The sequence below is a fragment of the Eleutherodactylus coqui genome, chromosome 4 (assembly GCF_035609145.1).
Source record: "Eleutherodactylus coqui strain aEleCoq1 chromosome 4, aEleCoq1.hap1, whole genome shotgun sequence".
Classification (NCBI taxonomy): Eukaryota; Metazoa; Chordata; class Amphibia; order Anura; family Eleutherodactylidae; genus Eleutherodactylus; species Eleutherodactylus coqui.
The window spans coordinates 276,600,023-276,621,834 of record NC_089840.1 but is presented as its reverse complement, the minus strand read 5'-3'; the positions used below and the strand labels follow the sequence as shown (position 1 = coordinate 276,621,834).

Here is a 21,812-nt window from a genome sequence, read left to right as displayed (position 1 = left end):
TTGCTCATCATATATGTTGCTTTAAAGTTAATCATATATTGTATCACACATTGTAGTGAAAAGGCTTTTGCTAAACTTTAACCCAGATGGACTTTGGGACCACCACATGAATCTAGGGTATCTGGCAGGAGCTGGCACCACTCGGGTCAACGTACCTAGCATGATGGTGGACCCTATGTCCAAATGGGGGAATGTGAGGGGTTAATTCTAGATTGTCTCCTGTCTCAAATTAAATAGAGGAAAAATACGTTTTGATTTCTCCTTCAAATTCTCTTTATCTACCTTTCTCTCACTATATGACCCTGAATCTTGTTCTCACATGTCTTATCTGTACTTTCCCATGTCATTCTGCTCTGAGGAACATTTTCTGAGAAACTTATCCACGGACATATTTTGCTTTGATACAATTGTCACCGAGCGTAGATATATTGTTTATGTAGGAGACGTCTTTTGAAAGAGGTATTAATTGTTTATCCAGATGTCCAGCGACCTTGGACATGCGCAGTGAATAAATCTTACGCAAGCAACCTTTCAATATATTCTGTACTTTGCAAATAAACTCATTTCTTCTTTGGCTAACCGCATACCCGTGTGGTCATCCATCTGAGTTGTCTTTGAGTACTCAAACCTGAAATTGATTGGGAGGCAGACAGCATCAGCTGAACGGTCTGTTTAGACCCCCTACATAATGTAACTAATAACACACATTTGTACTGCCCAAATGTGAAATTTGGTACAACTATTCTTTAAGTTCTATATAAGAAAAGTAAAGGTGTCACAACTTCAATATTCAATTCTAAAAAAAAAAACAACAGTGCGAAATTCTACGATGCATCATCTTTTCTCAGAAACCATGAAGCATAGGGAAATGATTTGTCTACTGAGGAGAATCTAAAGCTCCTCTATGTGCGTATGCTGACAAGGGGAGTTCAGGGGATCCCGTGTTCAAGTCCCGACACTGAGAGGCGTTCAGCAGGTTCGCACTTGTCAGAGCGGTTAATCTGCTTTAAGAAACCTTTCCCACTTAGGAGCAGAGTCACTTTTCCCTTTTATTTTCTGTTCTTTTTTGCCCGGTGTTGACCCAGTCTTGCATCTGTCCTGGGCGAGGTGTGTATTGCACCAAGGGCGAATGTGACAGTATATGTGTGTAATGTACAGATAGGGGGCCGTATTTGTGTGCAATGTATACATAGGGGGCTGCACATTACACATATATGCGGCCTCCTATGTTTACATTACACACAAAAATAGGCTGTTTTAGTCCTTGATGTGGGCATTATAGGTGTGCTTTCTGCATCATGGTTTTTAGATGCTTTTACTGTTGTGTTTTTATCTCCAAGAAATTATAATTTTTTTTATTTTCTCGGTGCACTAAGTATTTTGTAGCGCTTTTTTCTTTTCTCCTTCATCCTGAATTCAGGATAGTTCACCAATCAGGCCTGGCGTCAACACTCAGCAAACTCAGGCAGAAAGTGTGGACCACTAGCCATGGGGGTGCCTGGGCTGCTTGGTCAGACACAGCAGTCAGGCCTTCCTGATTTTAATTTAATGTGTGTTTAATAAAATAAAAAAAACCTGACCACACTCACCTCCTGTAACTTCCCCTGGCAGCTGTAATGGGCGCTGCTGCCCCGCTGTCTGACATACAGTTTATGCAAACATATTACAAACCCCGGATCGCTGTAGTCAATTCTTGGCCTTAGTGAGGCCGGCAATGTCTGCAGCTAATATATGCTAATCACATGATCGCACAATGGGACCTGCTCCTCTCCTGTCTCACTGGCATCCGCTCAAATAATTCGCAATAGCTTTGCATTTAGGGCTCAGTCAGACGGGCGTTTTTTCGCACGATTTGCGGATCGCATGACGGATGCGCATCCGCAAATCGCGTGACCGGTGCGCGCAAGTCGCCCGTAAATCGCCCGAAAATCTGCTCCTAGCCGCGTTTCATTAGAAACGGGCCGGAGCTGTCCAGCGCAGTGCATTCAATGGAGACGGCAATACAGCCGTCTCCATTGAAAGCAATGCGCTGCGGGCGAGCCCGGGATGAATTGTCGGTAAGGCTTTAAATATATAAGCCCTTACCTGCAATTCATCCTAAAATGTGTTAAAATAAAAAACAATTGTATACTCACCTTCTGCCGGCAGCCGAAGCTCCGCGTGGCCGTCCTGAAGTGGGTGTGAAGGGGGTGTGAGTCAGACCTGCCCCCTGATTGGCTCAGCGCTGAGCCAATCAGAGGCATGCCTCACTCACACCCATTCATGAATTCATGAATGGATGTGAGTCAGACCTGCCCCTAAGGCAGCAGTCACTCACCCATTCATGAATTCATGAATGGGTGTGTGAGTGTTTTCAGCCTCTGATTGGTCAGGGCTGTGACCAATCAGAGGCAGATCATTCAGCAGGCGGGGATTTTAAAGCCCCGCCGGCTGAATAGTGCCAAGAAGCAGTTCAGGAGAACTGACAGCGGCCGCGGCTGGACTCCGGCTACAGCAGAAAGGTGAGTATACAATTTTTTTTTATTTTAACACATTTTAGGATGAATTGCAGGGAAGGGCTTATATATTTAACCCCTTCCCGACAATTCACCGCGCGCACGCCGGCAGCCCATTGCTTTCAATGGAGCGGCTGTATTGCCGCTCCATTGAATTCAATGGGCAAACATCGTTCTTCTCTGCCACAGCTGTTACAGCTGTGGCAGAGAAGAATGATTTGTCTTCTATATGTTCTCAATGGGGTCGGCGCTGCTGCCGCCGGCCCCATTGAGCGCATATACAGAAGAGAACAGGAATCGCAGATCGGTGCGATCTGCGATTTTTTTGTTCTATAATTTATCGGACGAGCACATAAAAAGCGCTCATGTGTCCGATACCATTGCAAAGCAATGGTTTTAAAAAATCGCCGGATGCATGCGCATGCGCAAATCGCGGCTAAAAACGCCCGTCTGACTAAGCCCTTAGACGTAATGATTATCGCACATCTGCGTTCTTAGAAAGAATTTTGCACAATAATCGTTGTGTATAATAAACAATAAGGTTCGCTGCGGTGTTAGCAGCAGAGCAAAATGTGACTGCTTCCAGCAAGAGACACCAAGTAACCCTGTAGATATGATACGTTTCAACCCCTTAAGGACCAGCCACTTTTTAGGGACTTTACCCTTGTGGTTGTTTTACTGCCCTATTTTTTTTCTTTTAGCTACCAAAATTATTTTCGCTGCGTTTTTTTTTCTCGTGACATGTAGGGCTATTTTTTTTATATCTTTTTCACTGACTTTTTCTTCCATTTTTTAGTTTTATTGGGGGTAAAAAGCTAAAAAAAAGATTTTTTTTACATTTATAGTTATTTTTTTAAATTAGTATATTTACTCTAAAATAAAGTATGGGAACAGGTTCCTCATTTTTTTTGGGACATTTTGATATATAATATGTATGGATGCGATCAATTTACACTTAAAAGAATACTACAACATAAATACAAACATTTTAAAATAGACGCTGATAGGGGAATGAAGGTTTTATGGTTCCTGAATTATTGTTGGGGGTGGGGGGGTGGGGGGTCACCAGGCCAGAAGTGTTATCTGTGCTATAGATGTCTCATACTTCCCATTTACACATAAATCCTCATTAATAATTCAACCCCCTATTGAAAGTATCAAACGTTGTTATAAATTTATATTCCCAAATTCTTCTATGGCTTTGTGACTTGATACTGCTCTATAGTATCATAACTGTCATACCGTCTATGTTGTGTCTGTGGATAGAAAAGTGCTCAGCCCCAGGTAATTCTGTCTTCATCATTTACTACACAGGATCAGGTAAACAAAACATGTGAATGTCCTCGGGATCTTATAATCCTGCTGTGTGTTGGGGATTTGTATCCTGTCCGCGGTCAGTACAAGTGAGCAAGTCTTACAGCTCCTTACATTACAGGTTATTATCAGGTTCCTCAGACTTGGAAGTTACCTGTAACACAGGAGCGGAGAGTCCGGGAATATGGTTTTCAGACGGTCATGCTTGTGTAGGGTATAATGGAGTTTCTTTGCCGTTTTCCTTAGTAATAATAATAATAATAATCTTTATTTGTATAGCGCCAACTTATTCCGCAGCGCTTAGTACCTCCAGCTGCAGATTGTAGGTCTCTACTAGAGGTATACAATCATTTTCTTCCTTCTCTGTGTATTGGAGTAGTTAATTTCTGGGTATCCTGGTGGCTCTGGTGATTTGGTCATCAATTAGGTGGGATGGTAGCCCTGATTTAAAATGTCCTTTTAAGATGATACAAATGTTCCTCTCTGTTTGCTGGGTTGGAGCAGATTTGGTTTTATCTGATGGCCTGGCTGTAAACGATTGGCTTTTTGATGTGCTTAGGGTGGAAGCTGTCTCATCTGAGGTACGTGAGCCGATCAATCAGTTTCCAATATAGGCATGTCTGTATTGAGTTGTTTGAAATTTTTATGATGTTGTCCAGAAAGTTGATTTTTGTATACTAGTAGCTTAATATCAAGTTTATGGTGGGGTGGAATGCATTATATCTCTCATGGAATTTTATAAGTTGTTGCACAATGTTGGTCCAGATGATTAAGATGTCATCAATGTAGTGGAAGTAGACCAATGGTTTGCTGGGGCAAGAGGCCAGAAAGTCATTCTCCAGTTTTGCCATGAAAAGGTTGGCATATTGCGGTGCCATTTTACTGCCCATGGTGGTTCTGGTGAGTTGCAGTAATATCTCTTTGCCCAAGGAGAAATAGTTGTGTGAGGATGAATCCTGTAAGTTGTAACACAGGTTCAGAGGCAACCCCAGTAGTGTCAAGATGTGCTTGGCAGGCAGGCAATCAGTCCATCTTCATGTGGGGTGTTGGAATTTAAGGATTCTACATCCAAGAGGCCCCAGATGGTGCAATCGGGGAGGGAACCTATGGTTGATAACCAAAACCCCGCAAAGCTGGCAACTCAGGGAGGCCAATTATCTCAGGTGTGGGAACCTTCACTGAAGAAATCTCAGGATGGGTAGAAGGGAAAATAAAATCACTGGTGAGAAACACAACTAGCTACTTGCAAGACACCACAGACCTACTGAACAAACTATCAACTGTAGAGAGAGGAAGAGGGCAGGAGAGGGGGAGGAGAGAAGCGGCATAGAGGGTGGGAGAGATAAACGGCATGGAGAGAGGGGGAGAGAGAAGCAGTAGGGAGAGGGGGAGAAAAGCGTCATGGACAGGGGGGAGAGATAAGCAGCATAGAGGGTGGGGAGAGAAGTGGCATAGAAGAAAAGCAGCATGGAGAGGAGGGAGAGAAGCGGAATGCAGAGGGGGAGGGGGAGAGAGAATCAGCATGGAGAGAGGGGTAAAAAGAAAAGCATCATGGACAGAGTAGAGAGAAGCAATATATACAGAGGAGGAGAGAGAAGCAGCATGGACAGTGGGAGAAATAATGTGAAATGAAGGGATGAGTGATAAGTAGAATAGAGCAGGGGAGAGAGATGAAAAATGCAGCATGGACAGAGAGAGAAACGTGGCATGGAAAGAGAGAGGGGGAGATTCACGACAACCATTTTTCCAAACATTTTATGGTTGCGTAGCGAACATCGGGTCAATCTAGTGTATGTATTTTTTTTATTTTGGGATACATATAGAAAATGTAGCCATTGTTATGTTATTCATATCGTTTGAGGTGCATAGGTTTGTATTGTCAATTGTAGACAAAGTTTGTTGAATGACCAGGCAGGACATTCACAAGGGTTTTGTAAAGGGTTATTAAAGCTTATTGAATTTCCAGTTATTTAGAAATGGGTCCATCTCTGGAAGTTTCACTGGAGCCATTCCTTTGCCCAAAATTAGATGTTCCTTTTTCGTTTCCTTTTCTAAAGCAACGAAATGCTTAATGGGAAGTCCCATTACTGTGGGAACATACGTGCTTAAATTTAAAGTTCCCAGGAAATGCATTAGACTTGGTTAAATTACCAACGCAGGTCTGTTTTTTGCCCTGCTGACCAAGCAGACTGCCCAGAAGCATGGGAACTACTAGCCAAGCCAGATGACCTAGCTACCACTTGAAAGGACTGCTCATATATTACTAGGTGACTCTGGCAACCACCGCTGTTCGGCTGGGCTGTTCCGGTCATCCGACTGTGGCCGCTTCTCCGCTCATCGGACTCTGTCCGCCGCTGCTGCAGCGCTCCTTCTCTGCTCACTTACCACCCCGTCACTGCTGCAAAGAGCGTGGACCACAATGTAGTGGGTCCCTCCGCTGAAGCGACTCTGGTCCCTGCCACTGCTCTGCTCATGGCATTCTGTCCGCTGCTCCGCTCATCAAACTGTGACCACTGCTGCACTGATCCTCTGCTCCCTGTCACCGCTGCTCTGCTGCTAGTGTTGCCGCCGCCACTGCTGCATTCAGCCTGTGGCCGGTGGCGCTGCTGTGCTCATTTGACTGTGACTGCCGACGCTTTTCCGTTCAGCCAATGCTGTCGCTCCTGTCACTCATCAGGCCAGCTTTGCTGCAAAAGCTGGCCACCACTGTGACTGTTTTCTCCCCAATGGCTCACATACCACGGCAGTGCTGGTCAGTGCCGGGGGGAGGGACAGGGACACAGACTCCAGGGTTGGGGGTGACAGATCAGTGCTCGGGGAATGGGGACACAGACTCCGGGGCTGCGTGTGACAGTGCAGAAGGCAGAGCACACACAGCAGCAGGGACCCCACATTGTTAGAGTCTCCGCAGCTTGCAATTGACTGCCAATGGGAAGCTAGGGGCTTGTCTGTGGGTGTTAACTCCTGCTACCCAGCTCAGCCCCTAGCTTCCGGTGGCGTCAAGGTACAATAATACCAGAGCCTGGGACCTCCACAAGTGTGCGGCTTAACACAGTCAGCCCAGGGGAAGATGTCTGCAGGGACACACACAGCACAGCAGGGGGAGGCAGAGATAATATTTCAGCAGGCATTGCAGAGGCCTTCCACCCTGTAGCTGAAAGCACCAGGAGCCAGCTTAACCCCTCACACTCGAGAGCACTTCCATCCCTGCAGCTTTAGCAGTGGTCTCCCTCAACCACTAACTCCTCTCCACTACACAGCTGAGCAGAGGGACACACAACTAACCCCTCACTGTATGGAGTAGAAAATGAGTGGGATTAGAAAGAGAAAAATACAACACATAGGCCATCATCTACTGTAGTAGAAGCAGAGGAGGTACAGATATATATATACATATCAATGATCACCATACTATATTCAATGAGAGCCCCGGCAGCTAAAGCAAGGTGATTATGTATTTGTTTTTGTTCTTTAAACCACTTTTACTTGATTTTCAGCGAGGGCTTACATTTAAAGCCCTTCCCTGAAATCAATTTCCGGCAGCAGAGTCCTCTACCGCAGCTGACATGTGTGACAGCTGCAGTAGAGAATTGAAGAATTCCTCTGGTGCACAGAAGACCTCGGCGGCGCGAGCACGCCGGAGTGGCCCCATTGAACAGAACAGAAGAGCAGACAGCGCAAGCGCGTCTAATGGAAGGAGAAGAAGGCTTCCGTCGGCGCCATGGAGACGGGGACGCCAGCACTGGAGGGGTAAGTGTATAACTTCAGTATGGCGCATATTTAATGCACGATGTATATTACAAAGTGCATTAATATGGCCATACAGAAGTGTATAACCCCACTTGCTTTCACGGGACAACCCCTTTAAGCAAAAGACAATAGGACAAGTTACACAATTTATTTCATCACAACTTATATGTTAAATCTTTGATACTTTATTGCATTCATGTTTCTTGTATTACCCTTAAAGTTTCAATATAAATCTTTTGAATACAAAACATTTCTCACATTCTTAACGTGAAAATGGATTCTTTCTTGTGTGAATTCACAGATGAGTAAGAGTCGGTTTCTGCCTAAAATATTTTCCACAATCAGAACATGAATTTGGTTTGTCTTCTGTGTGAACTGTCTGATGTACAGCAATATGTGATTTCTGCTTAAAACAGTTTCCATATTCCTAAAATGAATTAGGCTTCTCCTCTGTGTGAATTTTTTCATGTTTCTTATTTATGTGTGAAAGATTTCCCATATTTACAACATTAAAATAGCTTCTCTACCCTGTATGAATTCTCGGATGTAACACAAGACTTGATTTTTGGGCAAAACATTTCCCACAATTAGAACATAATTATGGCTTCACCCTTGTGTGAATTCTCTGATGTTTAACAAGATATGATTTTAGGTTAAAACATTTCCCACATTCAGAACATGAATATGGCTTCTCCCCTGTGTGAATTCTCTGATGTAAAGCAAGAGTTGATTTTCGGTTAAAACATTTCCCACATTCAGAACATGAATACGGCTTCTCGCCTGTGTGAATTCTCTGATGTAAAGCAAGATGTGATTTTCGGTTAAAACAATTCCCACATTCAGAACATGAATATGGCTTCTCCCCTGTGTGAATTCTTTGATGTTTAACAAGATATGATTTTAGGTTAAAACATTTCCCACATTCAGAACATGAATATGGCTTTTCCCCTTTATGAATTCTCTGATGTTCCACTGTATGACTTTCCTGATGTTTAACAAAATTTGATTTTCGCTTAAAATATTTCCCACATTCAGAACATGAATATGGTTTCTCCCCTGTGTGAATTCTCTGATGTAAAACAAGTGTTGATTTTCGGATAAAACATGTCCCACATTTAGAACATGAATATGACTTCTCCCCTGTGTGAATTCTCTGATGTTTAACAAGATATGATTTTAGGTTAAAACATTTCCCACATTCAGAACATGAATATGGCATCTCCACTGTGTGAATTCTCTGATGCAACACAAGATTTGATTTCAGGTTAAAACATTTCCCACATTCAGAACATGAATATGGCTTTTCCCCTTTATGAATTTTCTGATGTGACACAAGAGTTGATTTTCGGTTAAAATATTTCCCACATTCAGAACATGAATATGGCTTCTCCCCTGTGTGAATTCTCTGATGTAACACAAGAGTTGATTTTCGGGTAAAACCTTTCCCACATTCAGAACATGAATATGGCTTCGCTCCTGTGTGAATACTCTGATGTTTACCAAGACTTGATTTTTGGTTAAAACATTTTCCACATTCAGAACACAAATATGGCTTCTCCCCTGTGTGAGTTCTCTGATGTAACACAAGATTTGATTTTCCGTTGAAACATTTCCCACATTCAGAACATGAATACGGCTTCTCCCCTGTGTGAGTTCTCTTATGTAACACAAGATTTGATTTTCCGTTGAAACATTTCCCACATTCAGAACATGAATACGGCTTCTCCCCTGTGTGAGTTCTCTTATGTAACACAAGATTTGATTTTCCGTTGAAACATTTCCCACATTCAGAACATGAATATGGCTTCTCCCCTGTGTGAGTTCTCTTATGTAGCACAAGATTTGATTTTCGGTTGAAACATTTCCCACATTCAGAACATGAATATGGCTTCTCCTCTGTGTGAATTCTCTGTTTAATGAAATTTGGTTTCTGTGTAAAACATTCATGACATGAATATGGTTTCCTCCCTGTTTGAATTCTCCGATGTAACACGAGATGTGCTTTTCGGTTAAAATGTTTCCCACATTCCGAACATGAATATGACTTCTCCCCTGTTTGAACTTTTTGAGGTTTGACTTCTGTTCTGTAATTTCTTTTTTGTTTAACAATCTGTAATGAATCAGGAGATGGAACCTGTTTAGAAGGATCAGAAGATAGATTTTTGCTATGAAGTACTGAGGATATATTTGTGATAATAGGAGGCTCTTCATATGTATCTTGTATGATACCAGGATCTTCCACTTTCAAATCTTTTGATATCAGATGTCCCTTGGAGCTCCTGTTTTTTTCATCTGCTAAGAATAAAATGGATTTTAATATTTTTGAATATAACATTACAACTATACCAATAGCTCATGACATTTGTATATACAATGTTCATGCAAGTTATAAGGCTGGTATTAAAATCTAAACATTAAAGGTTTTTCCCATTTACATGAGCCACAATAATTTGTGGAGCACCTAATCTACTGACAGTCATCCTAATGGACAGATTATTTTAGCCAATAAGCTTATTTTTTGTGCTTTTCCAATGTGGTGATATTACATTAGTACATACAGCTGGAGCTCTCAGCTGTTGCTCTTATCCACGGCTCATACAGCTAGTAAGGTAACAGAGCACAGGAGCTTTTAGAAGAAAGTATCAGACATTATTCTAATTTCGAGGGAGAATACAAACACCTCCAGTTTTCATAGTTTGCACAGGATAAACAGCACAAAAATGACAGAGAAGTGCAATGTGTTTTAGAAGGCTTATAAATAGAGATGAGCGAACCTACTCGGCCACGCCCCTTTTTCGCCCGAGCGCTGCAATTTTCGAGTACTTTCATACTCGGGCGAAAAGATTTGGGGGCCGCCGTGGGTGAGTGGGGGCTTGCAGCGGGGAGTGGGGGGGAGAGGGAGAGAGAGAGGGCTCCCCGCTGTTCCCCGATGCTACCCCCCGCCTCCCCCCGCCCCTCCCCGAATCTTTTCACCCGAGTACGGAAGTACTCGAAAATCACGGTGCTCGGTCGAGTAATTACTCGAAACGAGTACGTTCGCTCATCTCTACTTACAAAACAGATTCACCTCCTTTTTCAAGCCTGGAACATAGAGATATAAAGCCCCCATATGCTTCCATGCTTACTTTATAACCAAACCTAGAGGCTCGCTGTTGCCTGCAAACTCCTCATCTAAGTAAGTTCATCCTCTATTTTTCTGTAAACCACCCACTGATCACTGGGTGAATTGCTTAATGTCGATGGATGACAGAAACTCCCATGTTTACATGCGGAACTGTTGAACCTTGACATATTGATTTAACCTCTTCAGATGCAGAACGGGTTAGACAGTGCCGTCCTCCTTGGGTAACATGAAGAGATTGGAATAGAACTCCCTGCACTGTTCTAAAGGGGAAACAGGAATAATTACACCCTGAGAGGAGAGAGTGTGTATCGCATTAGCCAAAGCATTGGAAGATGAAGGAGAAATTTCAATTCTGTAACTGAAGAAGCAATCTTGGGGTCGGGCGGAAAACTATATGGCTTAGCTCTACGAGATGACTTCCCGAACAGATATGTCTAATACTTGAGTGATTTATGTCTCCCTGAATAGGAAAACTCATCCCCTCACTCTGAATGCCTTGGTTGGGGACAGCCATACACACAGAAGATTTAGTATTGGCGGACTTGGAGTATAGTGGCCAGAGACACCAGGACGGGCGCAGTTTGTAGGACAGCAAGGATTTTTTGTTATCCAAGGTCCGGGCCTGGAGCGGCAAAAGAAACAAAACTGAAGCCTTTTCTTCCGTACAGAACCACACATGGCTGGCTTTGTTTTGTCGTAAATGAGAACTCTTACCAACAGTAGCTTCAGAAATAATATTGGCTAGTCAAGAATGGGTGATAAAAATCAGTGCTACCTCGGATAAGGACAAAGGAGAAGCAGTCCTCCAACATCCCTATGGGCTGTAGCCACATGAGACTCTGCGTCCCTCCAGCGGGAACACCGCAGCGGTTTCCCAAGCTGTAAGGAGGCCTGCAAAATGTAAGCTAAAACTGATTAGCTGGTTTGTGCAGGAGATGTGTAGCTGGTAGGAAGAGGTAACAGTTTGTTTTTGCTTAGTTTCCACCTCCTAGTGGCAGTAGCTATACCCATGGTCTTCAGCTGTGTCTGCCAATGTAATGGTCAAGAAATAACGTTTTTTATTAGAATTATTAAAATCTAAAGTAAAAGAAAAATTCTACAAATTGGTATCACTACATCCATAAAGGTCTACTAAGGTCTCCGTCAGTAAAGAAGCAATAGGCAGTGGAGGAATTGCATTATTTTTGGTCACTCAAAGAAAAAAATTAAATGAAAAGCTATCAAAAAGTTATATGTTCCCCAAAATGGTAGCAATGCAAACTACAGGTCACCCCACCAAAAGCGAGCCGTCACACAGTCCTATCAATGGAAAAATAAAAAGTAATAATGAGGGTAAGATATAGCGTTAGAAAGACATTTTTTCTAACAAAAAAAAAGTATTTAATTTTTAAGCTTTACTACATATAAAGAATAGAGATGAGCGAGCACCAAAATGCTCGAGTGCTCGTTACTGGAGTCGAACTTTCAGTGATGCTCGAGAGTTTGTTTCGAGTAGCGAACCCCATTGAAGTCAATGGGCAACTCGAGCATTTTTGTATATGACTGGTGCTCCGCTAAGGTTTTCATTTGTGAAAATCTTAGCAAATCACCAAAGTCATGTAAAAAACACAAAAATTGATAGGGCAGGCGAGGAGCAACATGCAGGGCTGCAATTCGGGCTCCGAGGTCTCACTATTAAGCCACAATAGTGGCAAGAGTGAGACCCCCCCCCCCCCCCGCACTGTCAGTATAAAGATCGTTCTCCTCTGCCACAGCTGTAACAGCTGTGGCAGAGAAGAACGATGTTAGCCCGTTGAATTCAATGAAGCCGGCAATACAGCCAGCTCCATTGAAAGCAATGGGCTGCCGGTGAGCGCGGGATGAATTTTCAGGAAGGGCTTAAAAATATAAGCCCTTACCTGAAAATCATCCTAAAATGTTTAAAAATTAAAAAAAATTTATACTCACCTTTCCGCTGCAGCCGGAGTTCAGCCGCGTCTGACCGGCAGTTCTCCTGAACTGCTGTGAGTAGTATTCAGCAGCCGGGGATTTAAAATCCCCGCCTGCTGAATGAGCTGCCTCTGATTGGTCACAGCCTCACCAATCAGAGGCAGCTCTCACTCACACCCATTCAGGAATTCATGAATGGGTGAGTGAATGCTGCCTTTGATTGGCTCAGCACAGGGACCAATCAGGGGCAGCTCTTATATGTAAAGCTCTTCCCTGAAAAACAATTCAGTTGTGCCAGCAGATGGTTGTCTTCAATGGAGCCGCCGGCAGCAGCAGCGGCTTCATGGAAGAGAATGCCTGCATTTTTTTTTTTTTAAACACTACAATTTTTCTTTTTCTGGGAAGGGCTTATATGTAAAGCTCTTCCCTGAACAAGAATGCAGGGAGCCGGCAGAGCATTGTTTTCAATGGAACCGATAGCAGCAGCACCTGCAAAGTACGGACATGTGCACACACCATAGGAATGCATTGTTGAAAATAGAAGTGTGTTTTTATGCATGCGTTTGTACACATAAAAACACGCTCGTGTGAACGCACCCTTATGGGGTCTAAAAAAAAAATAGTAAGAATAAGTTTTTAAAATTTTACTAATTATTAAAATAAATAAAAAGTATTAAAAGTTTTAAAAAAACACCCCTTTTGCCACATTTATAATAAAATATTCATAATAATATAACAAAAATACATATTTGGTATCGCTGCGTCCGTAAAACACTGACCTTTCAATGTAACGCATTATCTATCTTGTAGAACGAACGTCATCAGAAAAAATAATAGAATTTTGCTTCTTTGGTCGCCCCGTCTCCAAGAAAAAATGTAACAAAAAGCAATCAAAAAGTCGTATGTATTCTAAAATTTTACTAACAGTCTTTTCTCCCGCCATCTGGTCAGATCATGATGCAGTTTTGGCCGAGTTCCTGCTAACTTCCCAAACAAGAATCCCATATACTTGGAGAGTAAATGAGGCGCTTCTCACCAATCCTGCATTATCAATCACACTTCAGCAGAAACTAGAAGAATATTTCCATCACAACACATCAGAAGACACAGAACCGGACATACGCTGGCTAGCCCACAAACCAGTTATACGAGGCACTCTGATAGCCATAGCCTCGCAGAAAAAAAGGGAAAAAACCAAAACCCAAGTTGCTCTAGAACACAAAATCCGTAAACTTGAAATAGCCTACACACAACACCCCTCTCCTTACCTAAGAAAAGCCATCCAGGATACCAGACTAGAATTAAATGTACTACTATCTGACAAAACAGAAAGAGCCCTGGCCTGGACGCAAGCAACATACTATCGGTATGCAAATAAACCCGACAAGCTCCTAGCAAGGAAACTGAGAGAAAAACAAACAATCAACGCAATACATAAAATTCAGACTAAGCGAGGCCAAATCCCCTCTAACCCAGATAAGATTTATAAAACCTTTCATCAGTACTACCAAAACCTATACAAAGATCAACAGAATCCATCGGTAACCCTCACCACCGATTTCTTCTCCCATCTTAACCTACCTGACCTGTCAGAACCCGGTCAATCTGATCTAAATGCCCCAATAACCGATGAAGACGTAGACGGGCAATAAAAAGACTTAAGCAAGGTAAAGCCCCAGGCCCGGACGGATTTACACGTCTATACTACAAAAAATTTGCCCCACTATTAAAACCCCATCTAACAACTCTATACAACTTCATACTCCACAAGGGACACATCCAACCAGACTTCCTACAAGCCTTAATCACAACCATACCAAAACCGGGAAAAGATCATACCCTCCCCTCAAATTACAGACCCATTTCCCTCCTAAATGTAGACCTAAAACTCTTCACGGCCATAATAGCCCACAGGTTAAACAGACTACTCCCCTCACTAGTTCATCAAGACCAAGTGGGCTTCATCCCGGGCAGACAGGCCCCCGATAATGTAAGAAAAATTCTTAATCTCATCCATATTGCGAATAGCACTAAAACCCCAATGTCGGTAATTGCCATAGATATAGAAAAAGCTTTCGATTCCCTCTCTTGGTCTTACCTCCAACTAGTCCTCAATAAAATTGGATTTTCGGGCCCCTTCCTAAAAATAATCTCAGCATTATACTCTAAACCCACGGCATACCTCAAAATCCCATCAACCCAACCAACCCCAGTACAAATTCTGAGAGGAATACGACAAGGATGCCCTCTTTCGCCTGCCTTATTCGCGTTGGCAATGGAACCACTGGCAATTGCCATTCAAAAAAAACCCTAATATCATGGGGCTCCAAGTAAACACTACAAACAATAAATTGAGCTTATTTGCTGATGACCTTCTTCTAACCAACAAATCCGTTAACATCCCTACCTAATCTGCTAGAACTATTAAAAAAAATTCAGCCACATCTCCGGACTTAAAATTCATCAGACAAAATCAGAAATCCTGCACTGCAACACCCCCTCTAACACACAAAAACTAATTGAAACCAACTTTCAATTAAAAACACAAACCCACTATCTACCATACCTGGGGATAAAACTTACGAACACACTAGAATCCCTATATAAACACAACTATGACCCACTTTTCCGCCAATTGGAACTCGACCTAGAAAGATGGGACTGCCCCCACCTCTCATGGATGGGACGAATACATAGCGTCAAAATGACGCTACTACCCAAAATGCTATACATGTTTAGAACTCTTCCCATCCGAGTCCCAACTTCAGTCCTTAGAGCTTTCCAAAAAAAAAATACTCACCTTTATATGGGCAAATAAACGTCCAAGAATTTCGAAATCCATGATGTGTCTACATAAAAAATACAGGGGACTGTCGGTACCCTGCAACCTGAAATATTATAAAGCCACACGTCTAGCGCAGATCCCACCTATTTTTGCTGGGCATCAGTCCCCACTGTGGACCTCCATCGAGGAAACCCAATTTTCCCCTCACACTTGGCCAGTTTTACTTTGGACTAGAACCTCTCTGCCAGTCGGTCTCAGAACAAACACCCCCTTCACCTTTTTCTCCATTCTACTATGAAGGCAAACTAGATTTAAGCTAAACCCTACAAAATCCCCATCCCCACTCACACCATCACTACATAACCCAGAGTTGGAAAACAAATAACCTGATATCCCTTTATGATTTCCTCATTCACGATAAGCTAATTTCACCTTTATAAATCAGCATAGGCCACCGCCACAAGAATGGTGGAGAAAACTACAAGTTTTCCATTACTGGTCCACAATTTTACCTCCTTCAACCAAAACTAAAATGACCCATAGGGAGGCTATATGCAAGTTCTGCCCCACCCATCCAGGTACCCTTTCACATTTCTACAACATGCTAAATAAAACATCACAAGATACCAAACACCATTTCATGCTACAGTGGGAATCCGACTTGAATTCCACTTTAACACTTGAGCGCTGGCACCACTGCTGTGAAAACATAAGTAAAAACAGCTGGCAAGTCTCTTTGACAGAGACTTCTATAAGAGTTCTGCACAGGACATACCTGGTCCCAGCGAGATTAAACATGACATACCCGAGACCCCAAACACATGCTTCCGAGGATGCAATGAAGAAGGTTCACAACTCCACATCTGGTGGACATGCCCGGTAGCGCAAGTCTTTTGGAAAAAGGTCTCTCACCTTATAACTTCAGTAATCGGGGTAACCCTTAGACTCAACCCTTTCGTATTTCTCCTGGGAGACAAACCGAAGGGAATTCGCAATGATCCTTTCAAGCTGCTATCGCTTATCACAATGTCAGCACGAATTCTGATAGCTCAGCAGTGGCACAAGCCAGCGCTCCCATATGAACGCCTTGTGGCTCGCATCAACAGGACGTTTATAAATGAACAACTCATAGCCACGTGACAAGACGAAGTCCCACAGTTTGAAAAAGTATGGAGCCCCTGGATAGCCTACACTAATACACCGAATCTAAACCACATCATGAGATTATAGGCAGAAACCCAACAGAACTCACCACTAAAAACAACTAAGTAGCCACCAGAACGACTCTACACACACAAGCATACCCCAACCCACAAGACAATAACAAGAGAGGTTTTGGGACGAGCTCCCCACACCCAACGAGATGCAAGAAGAGATGCTGCTTTTCTTAAGCTTACAACTGATAATTGTACCCTGATTATTATTGTTTATTGCTCCTATATAGGTTCTTTCTACCCTTTCACTCTTTCCCATTTACTTCCTACCCCTTCCCTCCAGCACCATCCAACCTACTACAACACGCTTCCCTTTTTCCTAACCTACCGCCCCTCTTTGTTATATTAATAATAACGACTCATGTTTACTTTAAGCTTAGATACTCCGTGCTCTAATGTTGATTACTGACTTCATCCCCCTGCATGGGGTATGTGAGGCAGAGTGTTGCCAATCTTAACGTTCAATACCAATAAAACCATTTGAAACATAAAACAGCAACTCCAGGACGTCTCGCACAAAATGAGCTCTAGCATAATAATGTCGACGGAAAAATACAAATGTTATGGCTGTCAGAAGATAGAAAGAGAAAATAACATATAAAAATTAAATATCTTAGAAAAAATAAAAGTAGTACAAAAAACCGATATAAGTTGGCATTGTAGTAATCATACTGACCCACAGAAAATAAGATCTTGGCATTTTTGTTGCAGTTTGTACGCCGTAGAAACAAGACGCACTCAAAGATGATGGTATTTCATTTTTTTTTCCAATTTCTCTCCGCTTACAATTTTTAAAAAGTTTTTCAGTACATTATATGATATATTAAATAATACCACTGAAAACTACGACTCATCCTGCAAACAGCAAGCCCTCAGACATACATGTCAGGGATAATAATAGAGTTATGAGGTATTCAAAATGGGGAATGAAAAAACAAAAAAGGAAAAAAGGGCTGCGTCCTTAAGGGGATAATATGGATTTAAGATAAAGCTGCTATTTGGAGTCTCCATGTGCCGGACTGAAAGTTTTACTCTTGATGTGATTTAAATGTTCCCTTAATTCTTTGAGTAGCGAATAATGAAAACAATGCGAAGATTGTCTTTGGCTGAATAAGGGAATATACAGCTGAAACCCCGACAACACAGACTCTTCTCTACATGTAGTCTCACCTGGGGGGTCATCTGTAGGGATCTCCTCCTTACACGGCTGATCCCCCCTCACATGTGTCTCTGTAGCATCAATAGGGATCGGATCTTCCTTCAGTTTCACCAGCTGTGAAATAAATATTGTAAAAGTCATCACACAGTTGGAGAAGTCGTGTGGAAGGTTTTATATGGCCAGAAAAGGTCATTAATTAGTATGAGGAGCCGGAATGACATGACAGCAGTAGTGATCTGGGCCAAATAGCTGCAGGTCTCCTGTATAACTCCAACCTGTTGCTTCTTTATTCCAACCAGAAGTCTCCAGAACCAGAAAATAGTGATAAGATGCGAAGATCTAATGTCTGCGGTCGGCTGTAATCCCGCCATCTCCAGCTTTCTCATTACACAAGTATCAATCATATAATAAGACTGAACACAAGACCTTCGCAGCCGTCCTACAGACCAGAGGGGAGATTTCATGAGACCTTCTCTCCATCTACCTGATCATCCTGTGGAAGAAGAGGCCGGGGACATCTCTCCGCTGCTGTTCTCTTACTGGATCTACCTGCGGAAAACACAGACAGCCACTGAATTCATTCTCTACATACAAATAATAAAGGCCGTATGGATTTAGTCCTGTCTATTACCTGGTGATGAGGGGGGCTGGTGGTCCTCCATCATGATGTCCTTGTACAGATCCTTGTGTCCTTCTAAATACTCCCACTCCTCCATGGAGAAATAGACAGTGACGTTCTGACACCTTATAGGAACCTGACAACACAATGATACCGTCATCACCCAGACACGTTATACCACCATAGCGTTACTTTATATTGTCCCAGCATTCCCAGCAGCGTCACCTCTCCAGTCAGCAGCTCAATCATCTTGTTGGTGAGTTCTAGGATCTTCTGCTCATTGATCTCCTCCAGTATCAGGGGGTGAGGTGGAGGCCCTGTGATTGGGCTCAGGAGTCTTCCCCATCCATCAGACACCGGGGCCTGACAGCCATCACTAGAAGTCTTCTTCACTACTATGTAGTCCTGCTTATGGGGAGATACATCCATAAATATCCCTGCAGACATTCCCAGAGTCCTTCATGTCTCCAGTTATGTCCAACAATTATTAAGATTCTCCTCACATCTGTGTTCATCATCTCCGTTGTTCTACTCAGTCACAGGAGCAGAAGAACAAAATGATCAGAGTTTTGGTTCTGTTAGATGACGGACAATAATGACCCCCAACGACCACCAATTGCCTTATAGTAGATCTGTTGGGTTTCCGTCATTCTACCAGAACAACCGTCTCTATTATTTTTCCCGGCATTTATGATGAATTGGCAGTAAATCCTCTGCCGTAGATGTGACCAGAGACTGACAGAGATAAGAATGATGGAACGTGACGTCATCCCCAGAATCTCTCACCTCTCCTGTAAGCTGGAAGAGTATCTCTAGGGTGAGGGTGAATATACTCTCCGCCATCTTGTCCCGGTTCCTCTCCATCCTTGTCGGGTCAATCAGGAATATTATCTGATATAGAAGATATCAGCCGAGGATCCTGAATGGAGAGAAGACGAGACAATGTAAGCCACCCCAAATCTCTGGATTATAGGGGTTTAAAGGACAGCTATAAATAAGGGTGTATTCACACGGGCGATTTTCAGTACGATTTCTGTGCGTTGCGAAATGAACAGAAATCACACATGAAAAGAGCCATTATTTTACGTGATTTTTCTCGGACTGAGAGCTTGAGATAGAGAGATCGCAGCTAATTTTGGCCCGGTATTGCTCATTATTTTCTATGGAACTGAAAACAAAGTTGCCGCCCACTGGCGTGCTGTGTGATGTTTATATGAGGCATTGTGAATGTTTTACTATTAATATCTGAACAACATGCCATATTCACACGGGTGAAAATCTGATGTGCAGGTCGGCGAGTTCAGTATCGGTCTGAGTTTACTGGATTAGTCTTGCACACGCCGATGTAAGTACAGCCTAAGGGTACATGCGTACAGATGCTTAAAAAAGTTGCACTCGAGATCCTCGGCACTTGGCCATCCCATCCATGTGCATCCGATGTGCGGGACACCACACAGTGACCGGTACTGTTCTCAGATGAGATTCAGACAAGAACGGGACATGCTGCTAAATATTTTTTTGCTTGGACTATTCATCTGAATAAACAAACAAGTTTCTGTGAATTCCCCCCAATCAGATGAACGGGCGCTTTTGATACCCGATTTTCGCATTGATTTTTTGATCTGAAAAAGGATAAAAAACTGTGGTGTGCGTGTACCCTAAGGGCTCATGTCCACGGGCAAAATGAGATTTAAAATCCGCAGCGGATCTCCCGCGCGCGGATCCGCACCCCATAGGGATGCATTGACCACCCGCGGGTAGATAAATACCCGCGGATCGTCAATAAAAGTGATTTTAAAAAAAATGGAGCATGAAAAAATCTGGACCATGCTCCATTTTCATGCGGGTCTCCCGCGGGGACGGCTCCCGCGGGCTTCTATTGAAGCCTATGGAAGCCGTCCGGATCCGCGGGAGACCTAAAATAGGAATTAAAAGCATTTACTCACCCGCAGCGGGCCGCGAAGCTCTGCTCTTCCTCACGGCCGCATCTCCCTTGCTTCGGCTCGGCGGATGTGCCCGGCGCATGCGCGCGGCACGTCGACGACGTGCCGGCGACGTGCCGCCGGCGTCAGGAATTCATCCGCCGGCCGAAAATGAAGATCCGGCAGTGAGGAACAGCTGACCTTCCCCGCCCGCTACGGATAGGTAAATGCTTTTAAATTTCTATTTTCGGCGCTCATGTCCGCGGGGCAGGAGGGACCCGCTGCAGATTCTACATGTAGAATCTGCAGCGGATCTGATTTTCCCCGTGGACATGAGGCCTTAGGGTGATAAACACAAGAACTGAGTAAATAATGGGATTTTTACCGCAGGGTTTGATAAAACTAATATACATACATATATATTTATGTCCCTGGAGCGAACATGAACTGGTGAGGCTATGATCGCTCTGATAATACACTGCTATACTTCTGTACTGCAGTGCATCATAGCTTATTCTAGTGATCACAGACCAGGCCGCTATTGACTGGCATTTATTTGCCATGGGGACCCACTGGCCCTTCACGTTTACATGGTTCTCCTTCTGTGAGCCTTTTCCATGCTGCAATCAACATGGATTGTGTCATGTAAGGGGTTAACTGCAGGCATTGATGTTCTCACTGCTGCTGCAGCGGGAGGCCAGCTGGGTGAGAACATCACTCAGCGTGTACATATAAGCCCCGGAGCAGGAAGGGGTTAACCAGGGGATTTATGACGCTATGAAGATACAACATGTTATCCACTATTTCTTCCCCAGTGATTTGTAGGAGTCCGGCCGCTGAAGAAGGATCGGGCGGCCAAAACGTGTCCAGCGCTTCCCGCTAAATGCTACAAACAGCACATCCAGCCGGGAGCTGCGAGCCGAGAAGTTCTGGGGGATTTACTGGTTTCAGACAGAAGATTCTGGAGTGACGAGACGGCGGCTGCACCTCCCAAACCCCAGAGCATCAGTGAGCCGGCGGCCGCGAGGAACGGGGTAAGACTCCTCCGGAGCGCCGGCAGAAGCTGCTGTCCGTCTGCAGCCGCTCAGCAGAAGGGGCTCCCAGGACTAAAGACCTCATGGGGGATTCTGGGGCCGCAGGAGGCAGAAAAAGGGTCATTTTGTGGGGATTTGGGGAAAGCGCTCGTTCTATCAGTCGTGTCACTTATTTATATTCTTCTGGGGGGATTTTGTACGGATTGTAGGAAGCGAATTTGTAGTGGAGGCCGAATAATCCTGATTGTAGCTGGAGATGTTCTCTGCCTTCCGGAGGCTTCTATTCCCAGTCATGTTACAGCCTGCCAATAGGGGGCGCTGCAGAGGCCTTGTACCATCTCCTATGTACATCCCAGACTCCCCAGAGGAGCGTTACATGGCCGCTAATCTCCTGCACCTCCCTGGGGTCTCCACAAGGGGAAGCTGTGACCCCCACATACCTCCACCTGCAGCCGGACAGGAGCCGT

General features: G+C 43.7%; 1 pseudogene; it reads right to left on the bottom strand.

Annotated features, from left to right (window-relative positions):
• Positions 1–7,757: 7,757 nt before the first annotated feature.
• Positions 7,758–19,310, bottom strand: LOC136626715 (zinc finger protein 665-like; annotated as a pseudogene).
• Between the last annotated feature and the right edge of the window lie 2,502 nt (positions 19,311–21,812).